Here is a 20,827-nt window from a genome sequence, read left to right as displayed (position 1 = left end):
GGTCAGCAGGGGGAGGCCACTGTGACATGGTCAGCAGGGGGAGGCCACTGTGTCATGGTCAGCAGGGGGAGGCCACTGTGTCATGGTCAGCAGGGGAAGGCCACTGTGTCATGGTCAACAGGGGGAGGCCATTGTGACAGGTCAGCAGGGGGAGGCCACTGTGTCATGGTCAGCAGGGGGAGGCCATTGTGACATGGTCAGCAGGGGGAGGCCACTATGCACAGACCTTACCTTAATGCCCAGATTTTACAAGGTGGCAGGAGAATATTGGCACCCTAGTGTTGTCTACTCATACCCACAGAAGGCACACATACAGAGTAGAGAGAGAGAAAGAGAGAGAGACAGATAGAGAGAGAGGTAGATAGATAGAGACAGAGATAGATACCTTTCCTCTGAGCTGGCTGAGCGTGTGACTACTACACCTAATAACCTAGAGTTTGGTGATCAGTACCCAGAAAGTAAAAGGAGAGAACTAACCCCAGCAAGTCGTCCTCTAACTCTCCTGGTGTACATACGCTAGCACGTCTCAATACACACATGAGCATACACAGTAAAAAAAAAAAAAAAAAAAGGAAAATTGTATAAAAAGGTTTTTGAGACACATTTCCTTGGGTGACCCTGTTGTTTAGTTGGCCTGGAAATCACTATGTAGACCATGGTAGCCTTGAACTCATTCACAGAGGTCTGTATGGCTCTGCTTCCTGAATGCTGGGATTAAAGGCATGCAATGCCACAACCAGCACTGAAATTATACACAGACTCGGCAGGTAATACTTAGATATTTATTGGTAGGTAGGTGTATGGATAAATGCTAGACAGACAGACATGCCGTTCTGACAGAGGGGGAAAGGCCAGGCACTGAATCGGGGGGCGCAAAGGGGATCAGGGTCAGGTACATGGGAGAGGTTGGAGGGAGGAGAGGGACTGTGGGAAATGAAGTAATTACATTTTACTTTCTAAAAGAAGCTAGGCATGGCAAAAAAAAAAAAAGTATAAGAAAAAATAATTTTCACACACATGAAAATAAAAGTTATACCCTGTCAGACAACACAACCGGGAAAACCGCTAAAAATTATGTTCAGTAAAACAAGTGACTTACAAAGGACAAATAATAGATATTTTTACTTACAACCAACTTGCTAGAGTCATCAAAATCATGGAAACAAACCAGAAAGATAGGTTTCCAGGAGATGAGTGGAGAAAGGAAGGCAGAGTTGTTTGATGAATGCATTTCAGTTTTGCATGAAAAAAATTCTGGATATACATTGTAGACAAATGACTATAAGCTTAATTATTGTTTAAAATTATTTAAAAGGTCAATTTTATGCTCATTTTTAACAAATTAAAATTAAAATAGTTTTGAATGGATAAAAACACAGCATGCTGTCAGAAATGTGATGCAGGCGTAAGTCACACTCTCTGCTGCGGAGTGTAAGAGCGACCAACTGCTGAGAAAGGGATGTTTGCCAACTTTCCCAGAATGTAGTGTATCTGTAATAATTCCCTCCATAGGGAAATTAAATTAAAACATGCATCTATGTCGATAGTCATAGCACCTTCACTCTTAGTTACTAAACATGGATTTAGCATATAGCTCAATAGTAGACAATGAATTTATATTGTGGAAGACCCTGGGTATGATTTCCCCAGCACAAAAATATCAACAGCAGCAACAAAAACCAGAGAGCTGCTACGCATATTGGTGTGTACATTAGTTGGAATATATTTATACAATAGAATAGTATTCGGTAATAAACACAGCATGGCATTGATGAATATGACCAGTTCTATCAACCTTCAAATACTAACCTGAGAACATATTAACATGTATATTCTCTATTACTCAGCTAACGGGAAATAAGAAACCTTAAGCTTGCCAGGCAGTGATGCCGCACGCCTTTCATCTCAGCACTTGACAGACAAAGGCAGGTGGATTTCTGAGTTTGAGGCCACCCTGGTCTACAGAGTGAGTTCCAGGACAGCCAGGGATACACAGAGAAACTCTGTCTCGAAAAACCAAAAGAAAGAGAGAGAGACACAGAGAGAGACAAAGAAAGAGACAGAGAGAGAGACAGAGAGAGAGACAGAGAGAAACCTTAAGCTTTTCTATGATGATTTTCAGTGATTTCCTCAAAAAAGATGAAAATAGAAAATATTTTTAAACAAATTATATTTAAAGTAGTGCATATCAAAATATGTAAAAGGTATTTTGGGTTGGCTCAGAGCAATATGGCCTTAAATGCATACATATGAAAATGACTGGCCATTAAAACTACCGAGCTACTTTTTCAAGAAGTTAAGAAAAAGTACAGTTAAATAAAGACAACGGAACTTAATACTTCTTTAGAAATACTTTTTAAAAAGTTGTACAGATGACCTTCAAAGCGCAGGCTGACTCTCTCATATGTGATGAAATTTGTGATTTCCAGGGAAAAGCTCAATGGAAGAAGACAGAGAAGGAAGATCTGTGAGTGCTCCAGACACAGAAAGGTTAACAGACATGGGTACAAAGAGCTTGACCAGGACACAGGACATCCTAGGCTCAACTCCTCGGGGGATGTAGGAGCTAATCAGTTAAAATTAAATAGAAAATCCCAAAGGTTGACAAAGATATGAGGGACAGGAATTCTCATAAATCACTCATGGAAGTTCAAATTGTACACCAGCAATTTGAACAAATTGCAGAAAGGTTGCACAGCATTACTCTTCACAACCAGAGCCTGGAAACTGTTCAGTTAGGCATCAGTTACGGGAAAGTACACTGCTCAACAAAGAGCAGCAAGAGGGAGCCAACCACTGATGCACACAAGATGGGTCGGTCTTCCAGTCAGCGAAGCCAGAGGAACCCGAATACCCAATGGTACAAAACAACTGATGAGTTCTAATGTTGGTTTATTTATTACTGACTGACTTTCTTTCTTATACAGTGTCTCACACACCCCAGAATGGCCACCAACTTGATAAGTAGCCAAGGTCAGCTCTGAAGAATTCCATGTGCTCTGGGCATTTCCCAAGCACACCAAAAGAAACTTTCATATAACTTTCAAGAAATCTTGCCAGGCAGTGGTGGCTCACGCCTTTAATCCTAGCACTTGGGAGGCAGAAGCAGGTGGATTTCTGAGTTCGAGGCCAGCCTGGTCTACAAAGTGAGTTCCAGGACAGCCAGGGCTATACACAGAAACTCTGTCTCAAAAAACAAAAACAACAACAACAACAACAAAATATAAGTGGTACTAAAAGCACTTCCTGGTATATATAAATGCAGATTTTTAAAATATACCTTTATCTTTTAAACTTATGTAGTTGATACAGTATTGTAACATATATTTTCCAAATAGAATAGAGCATAACTACTGATTTTGATGATGGTCTAGAACAGTATTTCTCAACATAAGTCATGACCCTTTGGGGATTGAACGACCCTTTTACAGGAGTTTCGTAAGACCATCTGTATATCATATATTTACATTATGATTCATTAACAGTGGGAAAATTACAGTTATGAAACAACAAACATAACCTTATGGTGGGAGGCCAGCATACCATGAGGTACTGTATTAAGGATCACAGCATCTAGGAAGATGCTAGAACAAGTCTTGAAAGTCCTTTTGATAACAATCAGCTAAGAGGTAACAGTTGTCTCCGCTTCTACAATGAAGCACCAATTTCTGTCCAATACAATCTAATCCCTGTTATCCCTGCAGCTCAGAGTTTGCAGCTTGCAAAATGCTCATTTGCCGATTTGAGAACCACGGAGCTATCACTCACTGATGACACAGGAGGAGATATGCAGACCCCTTCTGAGGAAAACACAAGGGAAACAGTAAAGGCAGCATGCCCAAGTGCTAAAGAGCTTTCCACAAAATTCGACAGTAGGTGGTCACCTCAGTAAGTTCAAGCAACAGCCTCCAGAGTACACAAGAGGCAGAGGGGTCCCACTGCTGCACACCTCAGAAGCAGCACTCCCTGGCTTAGGTTGTTCATTTCTTTAAAGAAACAGATCACATGATGCTGGAATGCCTAAGAGTCCATGGTTGACCCTGGCTTCCCACTTCCACCTGCTGCTGGCTGAGAGTGTGGGGTATTTGTAACTCAGATACTCTCTTTCATACTATACCACATGGGCAGTAGACACTTAATAATTTGTTGAATTTTCCTAAAACCTATGCTATTGGGACTGGCTCCCAACTAACTCTCCAGATATTTGTACTCATTCCTCGTGATACAAACACACTTGCCTAACTTCATTTTCTAAACTTATCAGTATACTTTCTCCTCAGAACTGTGCATGCGCCACCCCCATCTGTACTACGTCCCTTCAAACCAGATGCAGTATTTCCTCAGGGAACTTCAGATCTGCTGGATCTTCCTCTAACACACTTCATGCCACATTGTGCCTCTTGGCACAACTTATCACTACTATAATTAAATAATCCCATGATTGATTACTTTAATATCTGACTCTTTCTCATGATGTAAGTAAGTGCTGTATGATTCTATCCACAGTGACTTTTACAACTCAGAATAAGTCTTTGTTGAATAAACAAATTTAAAAATTATATAACATAGATAAACTAAGAAGGTTACTTAATATCTTTAGACTTCAGCTTCCAAATAAATAAAATAAAAATAATAAAAATACTCCCTTACTGAGTTGTTGAGACTAAAGGCAAACTGCAAACTCTTAAATGGTATAAAAAGTTAATCTATTATTCTCAGGAAACTATTTCATATTTAATAACTATATTTGTGATATTAGCTAAAACCTTTAAGATATTACAGATAATCAAGAAGATAACATATAATGTAATTATCTGACAAAAATAATAAGCAGACATTAATTCCAGCTGGTAACAACTATGACAGTCTAAGCACTGTGGGCTTCATAACTGTCTATCTCACATGCAAGTCTGCCAGGCCTATTGCAACTCACACCCAGAAAGCTGCCTTTGCTATGAGGGGGCCCACAGTCAAGCAACAGTGTGGATCAACAGTGAAATATGAGTCTAAGTTTGGATCAACAGTGAGGGATGAGTCAACAGACCCATGAAAGCACAGGGTGAGTTATACTTGCTACAATGTCAATCTTTGACCTTTAATACAAGCCTGACTATAACAACGCACATTTCTATATATTTTTTATTAGATATTTTCTTTATTTACATGTAAATTTCTCCATTCCCAGTTTCCCCTCCAAAAAACAAAGAAACAAACAAAAACAACAAAAACAAACCCCTAGCCGGGCGGTGGTGGCACACACTTTTAATCCTAGCACTTGGGAGGCAGAGGCAGGCAGATTTCCGAGTTCGAGGCCAGCCTGGTCTACAGAGTGAGTTCCAGGACAGCCGGGGCTACAGAGAGAAACCCTGTCTCGAAAAACAAAAAACAAAAAACAAAAACAAAAAACAACAACAAAGACAAACCCCTGTTGCCTTCTCCCTCCCCATGCCTGCCACCCCACCCTCTCCCACTTATTGGCCCTGGCACTCCCCTACACTGGGGCACAGAACTTTCACAGGGCCAAGGTCCTCTCCTCCTATTGATGATCAAATTGCAATCATCTACTATACACATGCTGCCAGAACAATCAGACCCCTCCATGTGCAGTCCTTGGTTGGTGGTTGAGACCCTGGGAGCTCTGAGGGTACTAGTTAGTTCATATTACAACGCATATTTCTTTCCCGTGTTCTACTATAACCTAAGCCTAGAAATAGCAGAGAGAAAAGATAATGTTGCTCTTGCCAGTATAAATAAATCCACACCAACTATTCACTCATATCTTTCAGGAATCTCTGATAACCTTAGGATTCTTTTAAAATCCTGTGCAAGAGGACTGCCTGCTCTGGCCTCAGAGGGAGAAGATGTGCCTAACCCTTGAGAAACTTGAGCCCCCAGGGAGTGGGAGGCTTGGCTGGGGGTAAAGGGGTGGGGATGGGGACATCCTCTTAGAGACAGGGGGAAGATGAATGAGGTGAGGAACTGTGGGAGGGCAGACCAGGAGGGCAGTAACGACTGGACTGTAAAAGAGTAAAAGTAATAAAAAAGAAAATCCTATGCAAACAACCAAAAGGCAGATATATAAAAGTATAGTTGTTACTCATAGGCAAATTTACACTCTAGATCCATAGTCTTTCTAGGTATTCCTATGACAGTCTATAGACATGTGTATGCCTACATACTCATGTGTATATATACTCATCTCTGCATATAACTACATATATATGTTAAAATCTAATAGTTTCTCCACTGTGTAGTTACATAGGGTTTGCCTATATCCTTGCCTAGAAAGGAATCTCTCACACAACATGGCCAATAGCTCTTCAATCCATCCCTCAGCCCTGAGGACAGCACTCAGGATGATGGTCCTCAGCGGATGTTTGGAAAAGCCTAATCCCTCACACAGAGCTGCCTAACTCACCCTAAAAGTCAGGCTCTGGAGTCATCTATTCTTAATTCTAAGGAAAGCACTCCTAGTTGGAAAACAAAACACAAGACACAAAATACAACTACCTTCCATATATATAAGGTAATGGTAATGTAAATTAGGTGGTGAGTGGGACCATCTCCATTTCCAGCCCTTGATTCCTGAACCCATGAACCCCACTGTGGGAGAAGTAGCAGCATTATTTGACACTGATTCCACAGGACAAATGAACATGCCAGTGAGAGTGAGGGCAAGCAGACTGAAAACAAAAGCAATCTTCTTCCATATCCTTTTCTGTTAGACTACCACTACAAGGAACAGCCCAGATAGAGTGTGGCTCGTCTGAGCTCAAATGATCCAGACTGAGGGTGGGTTGCCTCAGCTCAAATGATCCAAACAAGAAAATCCTTCACAGGTGTGCCCAGCTGCTTAGAGAAATTAAGCTGGTATTCAACTAGAAGTATCACTCCTACTGACTAGCATTCGTGGTGCTGGAAGGTGATACACTTGCTACTAGAGACAAAAGATAATCCTCAGCATGACCCAGCTGCAAACTCTGCCACCTCTGCCTGGCAAAATACAGTGGGGTAATAACTGCACAGATGTTATACGCATAATCAACCACTTCTGCAAAGTGGTCCTAGCAATAAAATGACTCCTAATATGATACTGATATAAGTTAACCCATGTCAAAGAGGAAGATTCTTGCAGTAAATGGGACTTGGCAGAGATGGTTATCTTTCTCCTCTTGTAGCATGCACAGTTCCTTCTGGTACCTTACCATGAGTTCAGTAGGGTGAAGCTTCTAGCAAGGCATCTGCTATACTTCTCTGTGTTCAGTAACATAATTAAGTTTTATTTCCACAAACAGGACCTTACCAGCAGGCTCTGAGAGCAACCAATCGCCTGTGATGTTTGAGGGTTTCCATGGAGCGAGACCCTTTGGCCAACAACTCAACAAGATATAGGCCACTCCCATCCTTCTCCCTATTTAATCCTCTCATTCTAGTCTCCACTTTGTTTCTTTATAATATTGCATTTTATCTCCCATTCCTTGGGAGATCCTCTTCCCCTTCCTAGACCTTTCCTTGGTACTCAGCCTTAGTGGTTATGTGGATTGTAGCATCCACATATGAGAGGAAAACATACTATCCTACAGATTTCATTGCTGCAATGACACAGGGTGCCCAAAAAGCAAGTTGGAGAGGGAAGGGTTTATTCGGCTTATGCTTCCATACCACAGTCCACCACTGAAGGAAGTCAGGACAGGAACTCATGCAGAGCAGGAGCCTGGAAGCAGGAGCTGAGGCAGAAGCCATAAAAGATGCTGCTTACTGTCTTGTTCATCACAGCTTGCTCAGCCTGCTTTCTTATAGAACCAAAACAACCAATGGGCTGAGCCTTCACCCACAAATTATTAATTAAGAAAATGCCCCACAAATGTAGAGCTTGCCTATATATCTTATGAAGGTATTCATCATTGAGTATTCCTCCTCTAAGATGACTCTAGCTTGTGTCAAGTTGACACAAAACTAGCCAAGATACATACAATATTTGTCTCTTAAGGATCAGGATAATTTTTTTAGCTTTATCCATCTACTGAAGAATTAATATTTTCATTTTTAACAGCTAAATTATATTCTATTGTGTGAAAATATCACATCCCATAATTCATTCATCAGTTGAAAGATATCTCGGCTGTTTCCAATTTCTGCCTATTATGAACAGAGCTGTGACACGCAATTGTCTCTATAGTAGGATGTAGAGTTCTCTGAGTATATGTCCAAGAGTATCAATTCCTTGTGGCTGGATCACGAGGTAGATCAATTCTAGCTTCCTAAGCAACAGTCACTCTGATTTCCAAAACTGCTGTATCAACTTGCACTCCCACCAGCAATGAATAAGTGTGCCCTCTTCCCCACATTCACACCAAAATGTGCACTCATTTGTTTTATCGATCTTGGCCATTGTGACTGAGAACAATAAAATCTCAAAGTAGTTTTAATTTGCATTTCCCTGAAGGCTAAGGATGTTGAACATTTAAGAACTTCTCAGCCTCCTATGTTTCAGTTTTTGACAACTCTCTGCTGAGTTTTATATCTTATTTTTTTAATTGGGTTAATTTTTCTTAAATGTTCCCATTTTTAGTTCTTTATGTGTTTTAAATACTCTCTATCAAATGCACAATTGGTAAAGACCCAGTCCATTCTGTAGCCTGCTGCTTTGCCTGAATGATGATGTCCTTGCCCATATAGAAGCTTCCAGCTTCATGAGGTCCCATTTACTAACTGTTGGTTCTTATGTGCAGATGAAACATGATATCTTGGCTCCCTGACTGCCAGGGCCTCATGCTTCTGCAGCCACACCTTTCTTTCCCACCATGGACTGCAGTCCCCTCTGAATCTCTAAGCCTTTTCTTCTTCATGTTGCTTTTTTAAGGGTATTCTATCGCAGCAACAGAAAAGGAACCACCACTACAAGAGGATGAGGGTAAGAACACACACAGAAGGCTAGAAACAGGAGATCCAGGCATCAGAAGCTAGCCTAGGATGCATGAGATACTGTCTCAGAAAGTTAAAAAGAAATTTTAAGGGGAGGTTTATACAAAGAGGCACACTAGCTAGATACAGAGATATCAAGGCGCTGGAGATGTAGCTGAGATGCAGACGATTTAGTTCAATCAAGCACAACCAAGGCCCTTAGTGTGTTCCTCAGTACCACAAAGAAAAAAATAAAACAAAGATACCAAAACGTTAATAGAACTCTATTATACTAATATAATTTCATTTATATTTACTAAGCATAATATTGTCCTACCATATTGCTTTTTCATAAATATTATATTTTCTTTGACTTTTTTGGTTTTGTGTATATGTACATAATGTGTGTGATATGTATACATGCCTGTATGTGTGCATGTTCATTCACATGTGAGAATAATACATATGGTCCTGCATGTATTCAGAGGTCAGAGTCCTAGGTATTGGTCTTTGCCTTTCATCATGTCTGACACTGGGTCTCTTTGTAGCTTACCACTGCACACATCATGAATGTTGGCCCACAACATTCTAAGGCAGTGGTCATGGGCTCACATATCAGATACTTACATTACAATTCCTAACAGTAGGGAAATTATAGTTATGAAGCAGAAGGGAACATAATTTTAGGGCTGGGGATGACCATGAGATGAGGGCCTGTATTAAATGGTTGCAGCATTAGGAAGGTTGAGAACCCCTCCTCTAGGGCTGCCACAGAGGAGTGCACTGGGAGTAAAGGCATGCTGCATCCTGTGGATTAAAGCTCAGCACGCACATTACCCACTTAAGTCCTCTCCAAAGCCCCTGCTTCTCTCAAGATAAGGGCCTGCTATGTAGTCTGGGCTTTCCTTAAATTCACAGCAATCCACCTGCCTCAACCTCTCAAGTGCCGAGATTTCATGAGCACACCACTACTTCCAGCTTTATAAATGCTGAATTCATTTCTTTATTTACACACTAGGGACACACAAGTTTGAGAACATGCTATGTAGCCAAAAATTACCTTTAACTGTTGATCCTCCACTGACTGAGTGCTGACTTACAGACGTGATCTCTCTCTGCCTTGTGGTCACACGCTGTGCTGGGGATGCAACCCAGATCCTGTGCATGCTAGGTGAGCACTGGACCAGCTCAGCGGCCTCCTAGGTCACAACTACTGTTTCAGTGGAATCGTGCTACTGGATGAGGTGGTTTTCTGTACAAGATATGCAATAGTTCATTCAAGCTTTTAGGTATCCAACTTAAACCAGTACTTTATTTTTACGAAAAACATTGTGATTTCCTGCCCCCCCAATACCTGATCATGTTCCCCTTTCTTCCTCCCTGTCTCCTCTCCCACCCAGATCCCTCCCTCCATCTGCCCCCCCCCCCATGATTCCTTTCTTCTCCCTTCCAAGTGGGATTAAGGCATCCTCACTTGGGCCCTTTGGCTTGTTAACCTTCTTGAGGTCTGTGGGTTGTGTCCTGGGTATTCTGTACTTTATAGCTAATATCCACTTATCAGTGAGTACATACCATGAATGTCCCTTTGAGTCTGACTTACCTCACTCAGGATGATATTTTCTAGTTCCATCCATCTGCCTGCAAAACTCATGATGTCCTCATTCTTAATAGCTGAATAGTAAGCAGAAAGAATGGAAATGGGCAACCTCGGGAGGTGGGAGGTGGGGGACCCTCTAGAATGTACCAGAGACCTAGGAGGTGAAAGATGCTCAGGACTCAAAGGGAGGGACCTTAGATGAAATGCCCAAGAGTGGAGACAGGGAACTTATGGGGTCCATCTCCAGTAGAAAGACAGAGCATCAAGTGGAGGGATGAGATTGCCATCCAACTGTCAAAAACTCTGACTCAGAATTGTTCGTGTCTAAAAGAACCAAAGGGACAAAAATGAAGAAAAGCCTGAGGGAAAGGAGGTCCAGTGACTGGCATAAATTGGGATCCATCTCAAGGGGAGGTTTCAAGTCCTGACACTATTACTAATGCTATAGTGTACTTACAGACAGGAGCCTAGCATAGCTGCCCTCCAAGGGCCCCAACAAGTCAGATGCAGATACTGACACACAACCAGTGGACAGAAGCCAGAGAGCCCTGTGTTGAATTAGGAAAAGGCTAGAAGAAGCTGAGAAGGAGGGTAATCCCATAGGAAGACCAGCAGTTTCAACTAACATGTACCCCCAGATTGCTCAGACACTGAGTCACCATACACTAGCCCCCAACACATATACAGCAGAGGACTGCCTGGTCTGGCCTCAGTGAGAGAAGATGCACCTAACCCTAGAGAGACTTGAGGCCCCAGGGAGTGGAGAGGTCTGGTGGGGTGGGGGTGGGGATAGGAGGGTGGGAACATGTCTTAGAGAGAGGGGAGGAGGAATGAGATGAGAAACAGTCAGAGGGCACACCAGGGGGAGGATAATGATTAGACTATAAAAAAAGATTAATAGTATTTTTTTTAAAAAAAAAAAACATTGTGATTTGATAATTAAAATTGAATAATAAAATAACTAGGTACTTCATATTTTATCTCCATGTATTCTTCTGTCAGAAGCCATAAATTTCTTCTAAAAATCAAATGTTTTATATATTTGATGTACCCATTAGTGTAGCATTAAAACATAACATTTTAAATAATGATAACAGAAGGATTAAAGCAACAATTACAGTCTTTGATATATTAATGGATAGAACAATAATTAGCAGTATGAAGCTCTGATATACCCCTGCCTTACTAGAGAAGAATCTACTGAGTTAGCTAAATCAATTAATCATTTCCATCTGCGGCAACATGCACACTAGACTGCCCTAGCAGCTTTGCTTTAACAGAGACAATGGATGTCTCATTTGGTGTTCAACCCACACCAACAGAAGGAGCATACTGAATAAGGCTTTCCAAACAGACTGCTTTTAGAGCCAACAAAGGGCTGGAAGCTGGAAAACTAAGGAGAGAAACTTTTCAGGGAGTATCATACTTGGCAGCTACTGGTGACTGGATCAGACTCAGTACAGAACATTCTTGTTTTACTTGTCTATATTTTCATAAAAACGATTTTCCATTCCAACACATATACATCTATGCATGTCAGTAAGAGAGCACTCTCTGACTTTTGATACATATGGTGTGCATTCAGTGACATCATTCCCCACTACACTTGCCAAGCTTAACCTCTTGCGCAGACCACCAAAACACACTCACAGTCCCTATGGGACTGGAAAGAGTAGTTCCTGCAGAATGGAGAGGTTATTAATGCTTCATCCATATAACGACACCCTCCCTATCCTCTCATAAATAAAACTTTGTAATCTTATAGTGTATCCAGCTTTCTTTAACCCTTCAGTGTTGCTTCATACAGTAAAGTGTGAACACCCACTTGGTAGCTCTGTGTTATAGCAGGTGCTGTTTACTACATCTTTGTGGAAGAGATTACAGAGTGAATTTTATTATGAAAACACATGGAAATTACTATGTGAGTTGAAAATCATAATTCATGTAATTGATAGTTTCATTAATGACTATGAAATAAAAATCAAAGCAGCTTTTCTACAAAGAAAGCTTTTGATGATGACCTGATTTTCTAATCTAAAGTTAAGCATCCTGTTTACAAATTTTTTAGATGACTATATAAGGGATTCTATGATCCTTCAAGATAGTTTAAAACCTTCATGGTTATTTTCAAAGAGGTATTAAAGATCTCTCTGAATTTTTTTTCTTGATAAAGGGTCTACTACCCATGTACTCTAGATTGACCCCAGATTTGTGGCAATTCTGCCGTCTCAGCCTCTCAGTGCTAAGGCTGCAGGCGTGCCACCAAACATGGCTCTTAATTCTTTTTCAATCAGTAAAAGCCTTGGAGTGAGAAGCAGCATCACTCACATGAATAATTTCTGAGCCTTCATCACATGTGCAAGCATAGAAAAGGAAATAAGAAGGAATCGCTGACAGGTAGGGCAGATGTGGTCTTCTTCACCTCACCCTGTTTACTGAGGTAATTCAGCAAACAGCAGAACTCTGCAGCACAAACCATTCAGGGCTTTAAGGTAAATGTCAAGAAACCTAATGTTTGAGCAGTGCCAGAAGTGGAGCTCTGTCTGAAGTTGCATGCATGTCTTCATACAGCCACCCCATGGGAGGCAAGATGTACATCTGCTCACTACAGGACATGCCATATTCAGAAGCAGTCACAATTTGGTCAGTTTAAAAATAAGTCAAGTATTATAAGACAAAATTGGGTCTTGGTAGGGGGAAGAGATTTGAGTCTCACTATGTAGCTCTGGAAGTCCTGGAACTATGACAACCAGGATGGCTTCAAACTCAAAGAAATCTGCCTGTGTGGGTATCTTGATTGCTGGATTAAAGGTGTGCACCACTACATCCCGCTAAGACCTAATTTTTATAACATTTTTGTCTACTGAAGTTTTTCTAACACAACGCCTCAAATTTGTTACAGTCACAGCTGACTTTGAACTTCTGATTATCCTGTCCCTATCTCCAAATACTGAGATCACACATGTGTGCTACCATGCCCAGCTCACATCTTTTTAAACTAAAATAGATGCTACCATACTTCCATTTACAGATGAATTTCAGTGAACTGATGCAATTTGGAAAAGGATGATTTCATTCTGCCTTTTTAAAGTAAATTATAATGATAACACCATGAATCTCTTAAGCCTGAGAGTGTCTAGTTCATTGTAATGTTTCTTTAGAGTTAAGCACTTTGGGTGCTGGAGAGATAGCTCAGCCGGCTAAAAACAGCTGCTATGGCTTTAGCACCCACACAAGGAGGGTCACAGCCACCTGTACGTCCCTCCAGTTCCAGAGCATGGGACAGCCTTCCTCCTCATAAGCACTGTGCACACATGGTTCTCACACAGGCTAGGTAGCTCAGCAGGTAAAGGCACTACCAAGTTTGACAATCTAAGAGCAAGCTCAGGAACTCACACGGCAGAAAGAGAGAACTGACTGATGCAAGCTCTCCTCTGGCCTTCATAGTCTGCTGTACCACGTGAGTACTATACACACATACCATACACACACCCATACTACATACACATGCCACACATACACATACATCACACATACACCCCACTCACACAATATACAACACAGATAGAAACACCATACACACACAACATACATCACACACACAAAGCACACATCACACATACATAAAGACACAAACACAACTTATAACACAGATAGATACACCACACACATATTACACCACACACACACACACACACAGCACAAATACACACACCCCACAATGTTTAGAATATTCTTAAAGAATTATTTCAAAAACAAATTCTACCTAGAAATGTAAGACAAAAATGATTACGAAAACAAGAGTGGTTCAAATGTAAACTAGGTACCACATACCAAGACAATATAATAGCTTCTAGATGTCGTGAGTAAGCCTCATCACCAGAAGATGGCTAGCCATGAGTCGGTGCATATGCTACAGTGTGTTTAGACAGTCCACAGTGTATTCTCCACCAAAACATTATGTTGTTCATCCAAAACACAGAACTCTTCATCTGTCAACTGAGAGTCAGGGATGCTACAGCTACTTGGTTATACCAATACTATACCTGCAGCAAAGAAATGACACTCACTGTAACTCACTTGATGTTTTATGAACTCAGGTTCACAAGCATCATACCATGGTTGCAGTTAATAAGTAGTGGAACTAGATTTTCCATCCTGCTGTGGGCATGAGTACAATACAAATGAATGTTCACATAGAGGCCAAGGATAGCGTGAGATGTTCTTCCTCCTTAGGCACCATCAATCCTGTTTTTAAGGCAGGATCTCTCACTGGGAGCAAGTGCTCAATGATTAAGCTAGGCTGCTTTGAGTAAGTGAGTCTGAGATCTACTAGGTCTACCTCCCAGCACTTGGATTACAAGCATACCCACCACACTCAGCTTCTCACATGAGTGCTCATGCTTACACAGGACTTTAATGCCTGCACAACCTCCTCAATCCATCAAACTATGTCTTTCTGATTCTAAAACCAACATAGCTTGCTTTAGATCAAACTGACAAAATTGACAGACCTAAAGTACAAAGCACAACCCTCTAAGGACTTGAGTAGCCACCTAATTCACAATGGATATTTTCAAAGCTGTTGCCCATCCTGAGCAGATGCTGCAACTACACAAAGTACCAAATGCTGAACATACAATCATGTATCATTTATGTGTGAGTCCTGTTTAAAATCAACAACTGGCAGCATACACAATGGTAGTCCCTGACATCAATGAAGACACAGAGAATTCCTCCCACTCAGTGACAGCAGTCATCTCAACACTGCAGTGCATTACTTCAACTGTTGTAGAGATAATGTAAGCTTGCTGAGCTTCCAATCACATAAAAGAAAAGAAAGAAGCACAATGCATAACATATTATGCTGAAAATCTTAATAAACAATTGTTACTGCTTCCCACGTTTCTGTAATTTTGGTACCTTAACATATATACACTTTCTGAACATAAAAAAGCTTAATGTAAAGTGTCCGCCTCAGCCATCTCCCATTTACCACCTATCTTGATCAAAAGTCTGTGTGCAGTGATGGGCTACAACATGTAAGTTTGTGTAAGTACACTCCAGAATGTTGCTTCAAGATAGAACCACCTGATGACACACTGCTCAGAAAATACCATGATCACAAAGTGATGTAAGACTGTAGTAGTTTATGCACATATCCTTATGATTAATTTATAAATTAGGTGCATTAAGACAACAGTGCCAGGCTTGGAGGCTCATGTTTTTAATCTCAGCACGAGAGAGGTAAAGGCAGGCAGATCTCCAAGTTTAAAACCAGTCTGGTATACAATGCATGTCCCACAATAGTTAGGCCTACAGAGAGAAACCCTATCTCAGGGAAGAAAAAATAGCAACAATGGTAACTATAACAACAGAGAACAGTGACAGCAATGCAGTGAGTGACATGAGCAGCACTGCCACTCCTGCACTTGGGACATCATAAAGCCAGGTGGAAGAACACAGGTACTGCCCCAGAAATCAGAGACTAGGGCTATACCTGGTACCACGCAGCATCCAGAGCTCCTAGCGTAAGTAGATACCTGAGAAACAAAACAGCATACAGTCTAAAACTGATGCATTCCTTGATCCTGGAATTTCCATGTAATATTTTAGATCACAGTTAACTGAAAATAATAAAAATTACAGAAAACAAACCCACACACAGGAAGAACTGCTACAACTCAACAGCAGAGGAGCCTGGCAGGAACTACAGTTTCTATAAGTAACAAAAACAGGTGAAAGCCAAGCTCTCCCAGAATCTTTTAAAGAGAAATGGGCACGCCTATAGTCAGGCAGTGGTACCCACACCTTTAATTGCAGCACTTGGGAGACGAAGGCAGGTGCATCTCTGTGCATTCAAGGCCAGCCTGGTCTACTGAGTTCTAGGACAGCCAGGGCTACAAAGGAAAATCTTGTCTCAAAAAACAAAAAACAAACAAAATCCACAGCAGAGAAACATTATGCAGCCTCTCAAAAACAAAAGAAATTATAACCCTGGAATAGGCATATCCAAACAACCTATGAAAACCATCACTAAGATCAAGGAGAAAGGAGCTGAGCCCTCAAAGGAGAGAGTTGCATTTTGAAAGAATATGTGTGACTTCCTATGACAGGACAGGGTACTCAGAACTCCAGAAGCAAGCTAGACTCTGTCAGAGCTGGGGACCAGGAGAATAGATATATTCATTAATGTTTAACTGCCTCAAAGCTCCAAATTCAGCCTGCAGCTATCCTGTATGACATGAAACTTGGCTTGCCGTGAGCATAATATGAACTTTCTCAGTAGAGGGCACTGGAGGACTGGTACATGGAAGAGCTCTCTAGCTGTTAAAGGGTATCACACTGAGGATGCTCTCTGGAACTTGCCCAAGCAAGTACTAAGAGTGACCAGAGCCTCAGGAGCTCTCAACTGCGGTTGAGCCTGGTGAACTCTTCCTGGGACCTCCATGAGCTAGAAGCCACACGTATGTACCAGCCAGTCTCCCTCAGACAGGTGCCAAGGTCACATTCCTGAGCTCCTCTCAGCACCACAGCTACAGCTACGTGGAAACCTGTGCACTCCAGGCCTCCCGCATGGCAAGTATCCCTGATTTCAATTTACTCTGTGTTAACTAATGTTCCAGAGAGCTGCTTTGCACTCTGCAAGCAAATACAATCCATTTACACCCTGCCAGAAATGTCTCTGGATCCAATGGATTGTTTCTCCATCTTTTCTGAAGACGCAAGCAAATTGGTGCAAGATTTCCACAGGTCTGCCATTTCTCATTCCCCTCCTCCTCCCCTTCTTCCTCTCCTTCTCTCCCCATCTCGCAGCTCTGGAGTACCCTAGAGAGTTGATTTAAGCTTACAGAGACATGTTATATAACAGCTTCATAATTTTGTGTACAAAACTTTCCCTGTTTAAATAACTGTCAGCTGACTGGACCAAGAACTACTAGCTACATGAAATAATCTTGAAAAAGAGATCTCTAAAAACCTAAATGCTGTAACTGGTCTGGTTAGGCCCTTAGATATGAGAGAAACAAGATGCTAATACACGTTAATCGAAATATGCACCATGGCTGTTAATTAAGTGCCAAGAAAAGCAAATACCACTGAGGCTCAAGTGGCTAGTGCCTTCTGCAATTTGTGAATGGTGTCTACAGGGCCAGAATATGAGATATATGGTTCTTAGCGTACTTCAGGGCTTACATACAGGCCCTATAACAACTTTGAGTGTATCAACTTAGTCCAAAATATAACCTAAGATTGTTTAAGAGGAGCTGAAGAGGTGGCTCAACAGTTAAAAGCTCTTTCAGAAGACCCAAGTCTAGTCCCACAGCACCACAATGAAAGGCTCAAAACTAGCCGGGCGGTGGTGGCGCACGCCTTTAATCCCAGCACTTGGGAGGCAGAGGCAGGCGGATCTCTGAGTTCGAGGCCAGCCTGGTCTACAGAGTGAGTTCCAGGACAGCCAGGGCTAAACAGAGAAACCCTGTCTCAAAAAAAAAAAAAAAAAAGAAAGAAAGGCTCAAAACTACCTGTAAACTTGTAGCTTGAAGGGACCCAACACCTTCTTCTGGCTCAGGCACTCTCAGGCATATGAGACAGACAGACAGACAGATACATACAACACACTACACACAAATGAATAAAAATAAATCTTAACAAAATAATAAGAAACAATTGCTTTAAAAGCAAGCATAAGTTTTAAAATGGAATGTTTTGTTTTTAAAGCCATTAAACTGCCAAAGAACTTTTAACACATAAACGACAACCATTCAGAAGATGAAAAGGAGAAAACGATTCCAAATAGGAAGTCAACACAGGTGAGTGACCTAAGAAGATAGTCTCAAAAACATGCAAGATCTACATGGAAATGTCATTTATTACTACTGAAGTAAACACAATATAACTGGCCCATCCTATTTTGAGCAGAAAAACTCAATAACACTAAGGTATCAATATTTTATCCATAACTTATTTTTCATCAGAGTAATACAATACCAACAAAATATCAAGATAAGTTTTAACCAGGTTTGAGCAAGAATAGGCACTCCTAGAATCCATACACTCACATGTTTGAGTGCTTGATCACTAGTAGGTAGAACAGTTTAGGAAGGATCAGGAGGTACGGCCTTGTCTGAGAAAGTATACCACTGGGGTATGTAGGGTATTCTCAGCACTGTGTAAAAGCATTCACCTGTCAATAAAGAGCTGAATGGTCAAAGAACTGAACGGCAGGATTAGAAGGTAGGACATTCGGCAGAAAGAGATAGGAATTCTGGCAAAGAGTCAAGAGCAGATTTCACCTGAACTAGGACAACACTGACATATGTGACTGAGGAAAGGTAACTAGCCATGTGGCAGACATAACTAGACAGGGAATAAGCCAAACCCTATGGCCTGGGCATTTATTCCTAAATAATTAAATCTCAGAGTTGTTATTCTGGGAACAAAGAAGCCAGGTAAAAAAAAAGTTCGTGGCTACAGGGGTGGGCTTTGAGGTTTCAAAAATCCACACCACAGCGTTTCATTATTTATATCTACATCATGCTCGTAGATGAAGACACAAGCTCTCAGCTACTGCTCCAGCAGCATGCCTGCATGCATGGCACCACGCTCCTGCTATATGGTCATGACTCACCTTCTGAAACGGCAAACCACTAACAATCTTCTGTGCACTGCCTTGCTTGTTATCAAAGTAGCAGACAAGTAACTACAACACTAGACAACTGGATTTTCAAGTTAGTGTGCCTGGTTAATCCCACTGGTAAGATAAAATAAACTAGGAAAACAAGGAAAATTAATCCAACTCACATGCTAAAGCATGTAATTATATTACTTAATTTATTATGAATAAAACATGTATCCAATAATGATTACTAATATGGGTTGTGATTTATAGATACACATATCAGTGAAAAAAAGATAAATTTCAAACATAATACAAATAGCATGAGAATCTGTAATATAATAAAGACAAAATCCAGCATCAGTGGGGAAATATGGGTTGCTATTTTGGAGTAAAAATGAAGATGGAGCCGGGTGGTGGTGGTGCACGCCTTTAATCCCAGCACTTGGGAGGCAGAGGCAGACGGATTTCTGAGTTCGAGGCCAGCCTGGTCTACAGAGTGAGTTCCAGGACAACCAGGGCTACACAGAGAAACCCTGTCTGGAAAAAAACAAACAAACAAAAAACAAAAAAACAAAAATAAATGAAGAAGGAAGGGCTGGAGATAGCCCAGTGAAGAAGAGCACTTGCCGTTCTTACAGAGGCCCTGAGTGCAGTTCCCAACATCCACATGGTAATCACAAATGTCTACAACTCCAATTCCAGAGGACCCAATGGACATGTTCTGGAATCTACAGGTACCAGGAACACACAAAGTGCACATTACATATATGCAAGCAAATGTTCAAACATACAAAAAAACTTTTAAGAAAAGAGGATGAATATGCTTATACTAAAATTCTAATTTGATCAAACACTTAAATATAAAAATGAGTATTTTAATGGAAGGCCTTTCAAAGTATACTCATATGATCAAAAATTATACAATAAAGGTAGATAAAACATACACAATTAAAACTCTATGCAGTATTGCTTTCTTTGAGACAGGGTTTCTCTGTGTAGTTGTTGCTGTCCTGGAACTCACTTTCTACACCAAGCTGGCCATGAACTCTTAGAGATTCCCCTACCTCTGCTGAGATTACAGGGATGTGCCACCATGCCTGGTGCATTTTTAAAAAATACATAATGAAGTCAAAACCATCTAAGAAAATATAAAAATTACAAGGAAATATATATTCACTATAAAATAATGTATTATTGGGCTGGAGAGATGGCTCAGCGGTTAAGAGCACTGACTGCTCTTCCACGGGTCCTGAATTCAATTCCCAGCAACCACATGGTGGCTCAGAGTCATCCATAATGGGGCCCTATGCCCTCTTCTGGTGCAACTGAAGACAGCGAAATGTACTCATATATTTAAAATAAATAAATAAATAAATCCTTTTTAAAGTGTATTATTAAAAGCTTGGAAAACTAAATTAAGATATCTAAACTTGGACGAACAGGATGGCTCAGGAGGAAAAAATGACTGTAAAGAAGCCTAATGACACCATAACACCCAAGGGAAGCTCCATTCCCAGGTGCTCTGACATACCCAGGATCAGAGGTAAGCAGAAACCAACATCTGTCCCAACACTGGGAGTAACTGGGACCAGCAGGACCAGGCACTTAGGAACTCTGCCAGCCCAGTCACTCCAGTTCCTTAGTGTTCTGAGCAGACCTTGGGCACAAGCTCTGCAGCCAGTCCCACAACACACAGAGAAAGCCAC

General features: G+C 41.2%; 1 protein-coding gene and 2 long non-coding RNA genes across 5 annotated transcripts in view; 1 reads left to right on the top strand and 2 right to left on the bottom strand.

Moving 5' to 3' along the window:
- The window catches only part of LOC116068147, a 17,135-nt gene extending 6,589 nt beyond the window's left edge, over positions 1-10,546 (bottom strand). The window contains exons 1-2 of one of the 2 annotated variants that reach the window (XR_004109455.1): positions 10,505-10,546; positions 9,965-10,156 (exon numbers count right to left, since the gene is read on the bottom strand). This is a non-coding gene — a long non-coding RNA (uncharacterized LOC116068147). Of the gene's footprint in view, positions 1-9,964; positions 10,266-10,504 lie in introns of those variants that run through there. The other variant, XR_004109454.1, reaches the window with a different exon arrangement.
- Positions 1-20,827, bottom strand: part of Ttc28 (tetratricopeptide repeat domain 28) — a 436,243-nt gene that overhangs the window by 369,474 nt on the left and 45,942 nt on the right. The window lies entirely within an intron of this gene.
- On the top strand, positions 61-3,882 carry LOC116068148. The gene is made up of 3 exons (XR_004109456.1): positions 61-140; positions 2,430-2,467; positions 3,705-3,882. It is a non-coding gene; the product is annotated as an uncharacterized LOC116068148 (long non-coding RNA).

This window comes from Mastomys coucha, unplaced genomic scaffold (assembly GCF_008632895.1).
Source record: "Mastomys coucha isolate ucsf_1 unplaced genomic scaffold, UCSF_Mcou_1 pScaffold22, whole genome shotgun sequence".
NCBI classification, from domain to species: Eukaryota; Metazoa; Chordata; class Mammalia; order Rodentia; family Muridae; genus Mastomys; species Mastomys coucha.
Note: the sequence above shows the minus strand (reverse complement) of the source record. Positions and strands in the feature narration are given on the sequence as shown.